The sequence below is a fragment of the Chlorocebus sabaeus genome, chromosome 11 (assembly GCF_047675955.1).
Source record: "Chlorocebus sabaeus isolate Y175 chromosome 11, mChlSab1.0.hap1, whole genome shotgun sequence".
NCBI lineage: Eukaryota > Metazoa > Chordata > Mammalia > Primates > Cercopithecidae > Chlorocebus > Chlorocebus sabaeus.
Genome location: NC_132914.1, coordinates 46,686,650 through 46,697,093, shown reverse-complemented (window position 1 = coordinate 46,697,093; position 10,444 = coordinate 46,686,650).

The window sequence follows — 10,444 nt, the reverse complement described above, 5'->3', positions numbered from 1 at the left end:
ACCACTGCACTCTAGCCTGGGTGACAGAGTAAGACTCTGTCTTAAAAAACAATAACAAAAAAAAAAAAAGAAAAACAACAACAACAAAAAAAACAAAACAGAACAACAACAAAAAAAAAAAACAAAGAAAGTTGGGAAAAACCAGGGCAGTGATGAAAGCATCTGCCTAGATTTTTCTACAACCAAAGGGCTCTAGGGCTCTGGGACTGGAAGAGGAGGTGAGCTGTATGCAACCTTGGAAGGGCTGGCCCTATGAGGGTGGGCTTTACCATGCTGCCTGAGCCCCTTTGAGGATGAACACACAGGAAGCAAGTTTCTGAAATCTCACCCACACTGCTAACATAGTCGAACAACTTGACTAATGTGTTTAGAATGTGGTTTCTGGAGCTTCTACCCCATACTAGCTATGTGACCTTGGGCAAGTTACTCAACCTCTCTGTGCCTTGGTGTCCTCAGTTATAAACTGAGGTTGTTAAAAGTGCTTTTCATTAGCTGCGTGTGGTGGCACTCTCCTGTAGTCCCAGCTGTTCAGGAGGCAGAGGTGGGAGAATTGCTTGAGCCCAGGGGTTTGAGGATGCAGTGAGCTATGATTGCACCACTGCACTCCAGCCTGGGCAACAGAGCAAGACTCTGTCTCTAAAAATAAATAAATAAATAAATAAGTAAGTAAACACTGTGCTTTTCTCTTAGAGTTGTTGGGAGGAGTAAATAATTCAATATGTAAAACACTTGGAACAGTTGGCCAGGCACAGTAGCTCACCCCTGTAATACCAGCATTTTGGGAGGTTGGGGTGGGAGGATTGCTTGAGCCCAGGAGTTCAAGACCAGCCTGGGCAACATAGCAAGACCCTGTCTCTCTGTTGTTGTTGTTGTTGTTTTTTTTTTTTTAATTTTTTTAATTAAAAAGAAAAAACATAAAATAAAAGAAAGAACAATACCTGGTACATAGTAGGTGATTGACTGTTAGCTCTGATTATTTCTCTCTAGGGCTATTTTATTAGTGTTGGGGTATGAGAACAGGAGGATGGGACAGACAGAATTAGAAGTAGGGGAGGATGGCCAGGTACGGTGGCTCATACCTGTAATCCCAGCACTTTGGGAGGCCAAGGCCAGTGGATCATGATGTCAGGAGTTTGAGACCAGCCTGGCCAATACGGTGAAACCCCATCTCTACTAAAAATACAAAAATTAACCAGGTGTAGTGGCGCATGCCTGTAGTCCCAGCTACTCGGGAGGCTGAGGTAGGAGAATTGCTTGAACCCAGGAGGCAGAGGGTGCAGTGAGCCGAGGTCACGCCACTGCACTCCAGCCTTGGCGACAGAGCAAGACTCCGTCTTTAAAAAAAAATTGCGGGGTGGGTCACACCTGTAATCCCAGGACTTTGGGAGGCTAAGGTGGGTGGATCATGAAGTCAGGAGTTCGAGACCAGCCTGACCAACATGGTGAAACCCCATCTCTGCTAAAAATACAAAAGTTAGCTGGGTGTGGTGATACGCGCCTGTAATCCCAGCTACTCGGGAGGCTGAGGCAGGAGAATTGCTTGAATCTGGGAGGAAGAGTTTACAGAGAGCCAAGATCGTACCACTGCTCTGCAGCCTGGGCGACAGAGAAATGGGTAAATGGTGCCCTGGCAGTGCTTGAGCGGTTATGGTGTCAGTGCAGCACACCCCTTCCCCCAGAACTCCATCGTTGCCTAAGGATAGAGTCAGCACCAGCTGCCAAAATTCTGGGGAAAAAAGGAGAGAGACAAGAAGGGGAGGAGTGACTCCAGGTCTAGGGGCCAGCCCCTGGTGAGCCATATCTCAGACTGACCCTCCAGGGCTCTGTGGGTGGGACACTGGAGGCTCCCTGCTGCGAAAATGACTTCTAAATCTGGCTGTGTCTGCCAGCCAGCCTTGAGACAGAGGCCACAACCACCCCCTACCTTGGGACAGCCTCACTGGTCAGGAGTAGGGACAGCAGACGCAGGAGGATGTGGTCAATTTGGGGCAGCAGACCTCAGGTTAGTGCAGGATCCTGCTACCCTCCCAATAGCCAACTTCTTTCCGGGGAAGCCCCTTTCTGCCCCCGATGGGACCCAGTTAATATGGCTTTATGAGAGTCAAGAGCCGTCTCTTTCAGACTCTCAGGGGATGGCTGGGACTTCCCTAGATCAGCCAAAGATAGGTAAGGAAACCAAGCCCCAGCATATAACTCTGGGATTTCAGAGTGTCAAGGTCAGGAGTATGAGTGTGATGTGTGTGAGGAGAAGAGGGCCAGGAGAGATAACTGAACATGAGGACACAGGAAGTGTGTAAAATGTGTCTATGGGGAAGAAGCAGCATTCACTCAGTTGTTCATTTGTTTACTCACCCATTAAACATATATGCCAGGTGCTAGGGACACAAAAGAGACTCAGGCATGCTTCTTCCCTTCAAGGAGCTCACAAGCTAGGGTGCATATGATATAGGGAAAGAGATGTGGAAGAGGAAACCCACAGTCATTGCAGTGCAGGAAGATGGCATAATATATGTTAATGAAAGCATTCCTGAGAGACCAGGGAGGATGAAAAGAGGAGCAGCTCCCAGACTATGACTTCTTATGGGGAGTGGAATGTATCCAGGCGTCTGGGAGACAAGTTGCTGAGGGTGCAGATGTTAGTGAAGGAAAGTTTGGCCTGAATACGTCTCTGCCTCTGCATATCCTGGCATGGGGTGAGCTCCTTCCCTTGAAGCCTCTGGCGCTACCTAGGCTTTTTTTTCAATTTTCTTTTCTTTTCTGCCACCCAGGCTGGAGTGCAGTGGTGCGATCTCAGCTCACTGCAACCTCCACCTCCCGGGTTCAAACAATTCTTCTGCCTCAGCCTCCCGAGTGGCTGGGACTACAGCCGCGTGCCACCACGCCCAGCTAATTTTGTATTTTTAGTAGAGACAGGGTTTCACTATGTTGGCCAGGCTGGTCTCGAACTCCTGACCTCAAGCGATCTGCCTGCCTCACCCTTCCAAAGTGCTGGGATTACAGGCATGGGCCACCACACCTGGCCATTTTTTTTTTTTCTTTTTTCTTTTTCTGAGACAGGGTCTTTCTATGTCACCCAGGCTGGAGTGCAGTGGCACGATTACAACTTAACTGCAGACTCAGCCTCCCCAGCTCAAGTGATCCTTCCACCTCAGCCTCCTGAATGGCAGGCACCACAGGCACATGCCATCACGCCTGGCTAAATTTTTTTTTTTTTTTGGTGGAGACGGGGTCTCCCTATGCCACCCAGGCTGATCTCGAACTCCTGGGCTCAAACGATCCTCCCATCCTGGCCTCCCCAGTTGTTGGGATTATGGGTGTGAGTCACTGCACTCAGCCTACATAGCCTTTTGTGAGTCCTTTTATGGATAGATTTTCCATTCATCCATCCACCCACCCATCCATCTATACATTCCACATCCACTTATCCACCCATCCACCAACCTATTTGTCATCTATCTGGCCATTTATACTTTTTTTTTCTTTTTAAAGACAGTCTCACTCTGTTGCCTAGGCTGGAGTGCATTGGTGAGATCTCTGCTCACTGCAGCCTCCGCCTTCTGGGTTCTAGTGATTCTCGTGCCTCAGCCTCTTGAGTAGCTGGGATTACAGGCACCCACAAACATGCCTGGCTAATTTTTGTATTTTTAGTAGAGACAGGGTTTTACCATATTGGCCAGGCTGGTCTCAAACTCCTGACCTCAGGAGATCCGCCAGCCTTGGCCTCCCAAAGTGCTGGGATTACAGGCATGAGCCACTGTACCCAGCCCCATTTATACTTATATCAATTTATTCCTCTGTCCATGCATCCATTTATTCATGTATTCATCTATTCACCATTTAACAAAGGCATATGATATGCCCAGGTCAGTGCTGCAAGGGCTAGCCTAGTACGAGGATGAGTAATATACACAGACAACCACCAATGGGATACCCAGTATGTGCTGCTAATGAAAGCCCTACCAACATGGTGCTTCAGGAGCTCTAACAGGCAAGGCCAAGGGAAATCAGAAGAGTCTTCATGGGGGAAGGAACATCTGGGATGGGTTTCAACAGTGGGAGACAGGGAAGGGGGGCATTCTAGAATGTGGGAAAATGCAGAGAGGTGGGAAAACACGTGGCTTTCACAGGGAACAGAGGCATTAGGGAATGCAGAGGGGAAGAAGGGTGAGTCCTGGAAAGATGTGTGGGAGCCAAATCTTGAAGTATTTCTTTTTTCTTTTTTTTTTTTTTTGAAACAGAGTCTCACTCTGTCAACCAGACTAGAGTGCAGTGGTGTGATCTCTGTTCACCACAACCTCCACTTCCTGGGTTCAAGCAATTCTCCTGCCTCAGCCGCCAGAGTAGCTGGGATTGCAGGTGGGCACCATAACGCTCGGCTAATATATGTATATATACAGTAATTTTAGTAGAGACAGGGGTTTCACCATATTGGCCAGGCTAGTCTCGAACTTCTGATCTTAAGTCATCCGCCCGCCTCTGCCTCCCAAAGTGCTGGGATTACAGCTATGAGCCACCATGCCAGGACTGTTTCTTGGTAATGAAGATAAAACATTTGCACTTCAGTGAGAGGAATTGAGGGAGAGGTGAATGATAGAGTTTTTGAGCTGGGAATGTTCTAGTGCCTCCTCAACACCTGGAGGAATTTTTTTCCTGCGGCTTGATCGTAACCTCATTGGTCTTGTTACATTGTGGAATCCGCTGCTGGACCATGAGCTGCTGGAGGTGATTTAGCTCTGTATACCCAACAAGTTTGGCATGGAGCAGGCTCTCAGAAAATGCTGGAATAAAGAAGGAACAAATGATAAAACTGTGCCACAGGAACGCTGGCATAACAATGCAGTTCAGACATACAGGAAGAAGGATGGCTGCGGCCTGGGGTGATCCCCTGCTCCGAGAGATGACCCTGCCTTCTTTGCTCGAGTCTCTCCAGGAGCTCTTCCAAGAGTCACCACAAGGAGGCGCTATCCCAACTGCCGCTCTGAGTTCGGCCAGGGTCTGTCGTGTTACAACTGGTGAAGTGCCCACCCCTGACGGTCCAGGGATGGTCTAGACATTTCCTTCCAGCAAGTCCTGAGAGAATGAGGGGCCTGAGTGCAGCTGTGGAAGAGAATAGCTCACAGATCCCAGTTTTAAAGCAAGTACCGGCTTCCTCTGTAGTCATCCATTCATTTGACAGTGCCTATTACCTGCAAGGTACAATGTTAAGCTCTCATAAAAGCAACAGTGACCAAGACACAAAGACATAGTTCCTGCCCTCAAGGAGCTCAAAATTGGTTCTGCCTAAATCTTCCTTTCTTATCTCTCTCTCTTTCTTTTACACACACACCTGCTCCCCAGGGCCAACCACCTTGACCCAGAAAGCTGTCTCCCCGTGAAATATGCTCTTTGGAACTCTTGCCCCTCCAAATCCAAGTTTCTCGCTGAGGTTGCTGCATGGCCACATTAGTGTGACCCCTGGGAATGCTGTGATTCTTGACTGCTCCTTCTTGACGTGCCTCCTTTTGCTCTTCACCTGACAGGCCCTTTCCTGCTGTCTCTCTCAGCCTCTCCCATCACATCCACAGCCGCTCTGCCAGCCCTGGTAGGTTTAGGGACCTCCCCAGAGTAGGCCTGGTACAGGCTAGGACCTCCTAACACCCTGGAGGCTATAGGGACATGAGGGTGGATCTGCAAAAGCACCCCTGGCATCGCGCATCTGGAGATGAGGAGTTGGAGAGTCCAGAAAACCAAAGTCCTCAGAAACAGGTCCCTCTCTGGCCTGGGGCTCTGCCAGCCAAATCCATCCCCTGACAGAGGCTGCCTTCTTTTCTCACCTTCTTTGGGGGGACCAGGAGATAGCTCTGTAGTGATGGCTGTGGGAGACGCTGGTGGGGAGGTGAAGCATTGTGGGACACTGTCCACTTTCCCAACATGCTCCAGGGCCCATCGTAGCCCTTGGCGGGTTTGGAAGAGGAGGGGAGGGAGGGCTGGTGCCGAGAGTGGGAGCCAGGCCCATCGAGGTCCCAGGAGTGAATGCCTCATTGTTGGCCAGGCCAGAGTCACAGATAATTACCTCAATTAGTGACAATGGGAGAGTAATAAATACAGGCTTAGTGTCTCCTACCCCACCAGGGCTCCGAAGATTAATCCAGGCTGACGGGCGGGCCCTGAAAGGCGTGATGGACAATTCATTAAACTCCCCAAATGCCGCACAACCTGGGCGTGAAGGCTGAGTTAGCCCCCTGGGGGCTGTGCCTTTGTCCCGATTGTGTGTCTCCGCCACAGCAGAGCCGGGCAGCCCCCAGAGAGCGGGGAGGTGAGTGGGGCTCCCCAAGCCGGGCCAGGCGGCGGGAGGATTAGGCCTCGGTCCGGCCCTGGTTGCCCTGGCACACTGGCCCGGCCTGGCTGGAATGTCCTTGGGGGGGAGCTGGTCGAGCATAGGGGCGGGGCCGACAAGGTGGGGTAAGGGGGGCACACAAAACCAGGGGCAGGAGGAGTTAATTAGACGCCAGCCGAGGAGGGCGAGGGGCCACAATAGGGCTGAGGGGCCGCCAGGGATGGCCCCTTAACTTCCGAGGATTAATAGGGAGGAGGGAAAAGGGAGGGGTTAGGCCCTGGGGGAGGAGAGCTGGGAGCTTCCTAGGGTGGAAGTGCCCCCTCTTGCCCCAGCTTGGCACCTACTTGGCAAGTGGCTGGGAGGCGGGAGGCTCCGGCAGCCTGGACAGGTACCCTCAGCATCCCAGAAATGGCTCTTTCTTCATCACATGGCACCTACTTAGGGAGGATGATTGCGCAGGAAGGGGAGAAAGGACCCCCTCATTTACAAGGGAAGTAGTGGAAGCAGAAGTGTTTGGGGGCCCTGTTCTCTGTCACCCCCCGGCCCCATGCCCCGTAACCTATTCTGAGGCACAACTAGGAGCCTGAAGCTTTGCTTTCCTGATGAGGCTGCCAGGTTGAAGCCAGGAAGTCCTTAGTGGGGGCTGGAGGTGATGTGAGCACATGAAGTAGGGGTGGCTGTGTGTGCTTGCACCTGTGTATGCACAGGTGTGCCTGTGCACAGGGTCTGGCATTCATTTGGCTTTCAGTTAATGCTTGTCGAATGAATGAATGAACTTCCGTTTTGCTGAGAGTAAATGCATGTGAAGAAGAGAAGTAGCATCCGGCTGCGCCATGACACAGAGTGCTTTGGGCCCTTTCATTCTGAGCTTTCAGCCAGGGCCCAGGGAGGGTAGGCACCCCATCTCTGAAGAGATAAGCAAACGTTCAGAGAAAATGGTGTGGCAGTGGTTCCTTCACCTTGAAAAGGTGGAAAAATATGGTAGCCTTTAGGAAGCCCCACTTCCTCCTGGGCCTCAGGGAACGGGGCAGCCCTGGCTCCTCCCTGGGAGCCACCCCACCCTGCCCCTCCCAGGGGATGACAAGGGAGCGAGTTGGCGGCAGTTCCCTGGGCATATTTATAACCTGCTGCTCGCTCACCAGCGTCTGCTTTTAGACCAGACGGGGGAGGGGGCAGGGGGGTGGTCTGTCTCATGCTGGGCGCCCCGGCTGGGTGTGGAAAGAGTGAGTAAGGGTGAGTGGTGGGCAGCCCTGCATGGATATTCCTGCTCACACCACAGCCAAACAGCTTATTTTCTCCTCATTTTGTTATTTTTCTCCCTCTGCGCTGGAGAGGAGGACTGAGCCAGCCTGGGGCGAGGGGGGAGGCTTTGGGGGAGGCTGGACCCTAGGGTATTTGCAGCCCCACTGACAGGGTTTTTCCAGGGTGCGTGTGGCAGGGTGTGTGTGGCACTGGCTTGCTGACCCCCTGGGGACTGTACACAGCCTGCCTTTCTTCTCAGCTTTTCCACTCCCCCCAGGATATTTCAGGACTAGTCTTTCTCTCACTTGCTCAGGCCAACCTGTATCCAGGGTCCTGGCACCTGAAGATCAGAGGTGGTGGGAGGTGGCGCATCAGGCACAGTCCTGATGTCACCATCCTATGGCCACCACCCTGAGCCCACTGTGGCCCCTGAGACCTTTGTGAGTCTTCTTTCTAGGCACAACTATTCTTCTCCCCAGGATGTACCTGCTCCAGCCCTGTGTGAGGACAGCACAGATGATCACAATAACAAAATGATTAGCTTCTATATAGTGCTTTGCAGATCCCTCCGCCCTTTTACTTGTTTGTTTTTTGTGTGTGTATGTGTGTTTTATTAGTGCCCATTGAGGGCCCAGCCTCATTCTGCACTTCCCAACACCATCACCTTTGAAATTCCAGTCCTTGGAAGAGAAGGGCCTCCATGCTGAGGGCTTGAGTATGGGAGTCTGCCCTTAAACTTCATTTATGTGCAGAGGGCTTTACACTTCATTGAGCCTTCATTGCACTCCCTCTACTATACTAACCATATCTGTGGATGTGCTTGATCCCCTGGCCAGACTGTCAACCTCCTCCAAGCAGGCACTGTGGTTTATGAATCATTGTATTGCCAGCATTTGGCAGATGCCTGGTATAGAAGAGGTGTCAGCGAGTATTCAGATGACCCAGGCTTTCAGGTACATCATCTCATCTGAACCTCATCACCTCCCTGAAAGGTTAAGTAACAATAACCATTCCTGTTTGATAGGCAAGGCAACTGAGTCTGAGAAAGTACAAGATTTGTTGAAAGTCTGGGTAGGGGCAGAAAAGAATTCACCACTTTCCCTTGCTCTTCCTCCAGCTCCTGTTTGTCAACCTGGTTCAGAGTGCCCCAGCTTCCAACCCTGAAAGCTGATACTGACTCCAATTCTTGGAGTTTGAATTTAGGTGAGAGTAGTTGGAGACAGCTGCCAACACTTTACCTCTACCCTGCTGCTTCGCCCCAACTCTGGGCACTGTCCAGCAGGGGCCCAAGCCCCGCCTCCCACCTCTGGCAGCCTATTAACTTCTTATATGGGGAGTTGAGGGATATAATAGCTCTTTGGCTTATAGACTGGGCATTCTCTGCAGGGTGCTCTTTATGGAAACCCAAAGCTTTTCAGGTGCCTCTTCCTCAGGATCAAGAGGTTTTTATTTCTCCCCCTAGGGTGAGGAATCAGAGCTGAGATGGTGCTAGCTTGGCAGGTGGAAAGAAAGGGAAAGGGATGTCATTGCAGGATTGAGCAGTTCCTGGCTCCATTCCCTTACCCCTACACGTATCCCAAAGGCCCACAGCGGGTCACACATCCAGGGAAAGGTAGGAGGCACCAACAGCAGAAGAGGCCTGAATAGGACAGAAGGGAATAGGGGAGAAGGGGAAATTCTCAAGCTGACTGGGAGCAGTTGTTGCTCTTAGGGGATAAGTGGGGTGTTTCACGGCTCCCCTTGCCCTTCTGATCCTCCCCTGTGGGGAGGGGTTAGGATTAGGGACAGACATTAGAGCTTAGAAGGGGTTAGTGTTTGTCTGAAGTTAGGGTTAAGGCTAAGGTTCAACCTAGACCTAGGGACAGGAAGAGGATTAGAGTTAGAGATAGGTTTAGGGCCGTGGATAGGATTACAACTCCCTCTGACTCTGGCGAATGTGAACACAGAGGTATCACATTGGTGTTAGTAACAAAATCCTCATTCTGGCTCTTTATGGGAATGGCTAGCTTCGTGGTTTGGTTATGGACCACATTAGGGTTTACTTTGGTTACATTGGTTTAAGCCTAGCCTGCATTTGGATTCTAGCCTACCTGTTCCCTTCTCTCCCACCAGCATCTCTGAGCTTCTGGGTCTAGCACCGGGCTCATCACCTATTATCTGGATCCCCCTGAGCCCAAGATTGGGAGCGGGAGTCCTAATAAGGTATCATATATATACCTAATAGTCTATACACACACACACACACACACACACATATATGTGTATATATATATATATATTTTTTTTTTTTGTAGAGATGGGGTCTCCCTAAGTGGCCCACGCTGGTCTCAAACTCTGGGGCTGAATCAATCTACCCTCCTCGGTCTCCCAAAATGTTGGGATTACAGGCATGAGCCACTGCCCCAGGCTGGTATTTACTTTTCTGCTGGTGGAAGGGCTTCACCCTTGTCCAGTGCCCTGACCACAGCTGAAGAAGCCAAGCTTCAGGGACCAGTAGCTCTACATCAGGGGCAGCAGCACCCTTTCTCCTTTAGTTTCTCTTCCTACTTTTTGGAAGATGGTCACAGTTGTCATTCAATAGTAGCTATTTTCTCAACAGCTGTTCCAGGCAGGAAAAGCAGGCACTGTGGTTGTTTAACCCCCATTCACCGAGTACATGCACTTGTCCATATCACACAGCCAGTTGCTGTTCCACGAGGAAGAAGAACCCTGCAGGGTTGTTTGGCTACTGACCAGGTTCCTCTCTCAGGAGAGCTGGATTCCCAGTGGCCTCGTTAGGGTCATCCAAGGGTCAGAATCTCAGGGTCCTCTGGCAAGGTTAGGACACCAGTCCCCCAACAGCATATTCTATTTGTTTGAGAGAGGTAAGCTTCCAAGCCTGGGAGT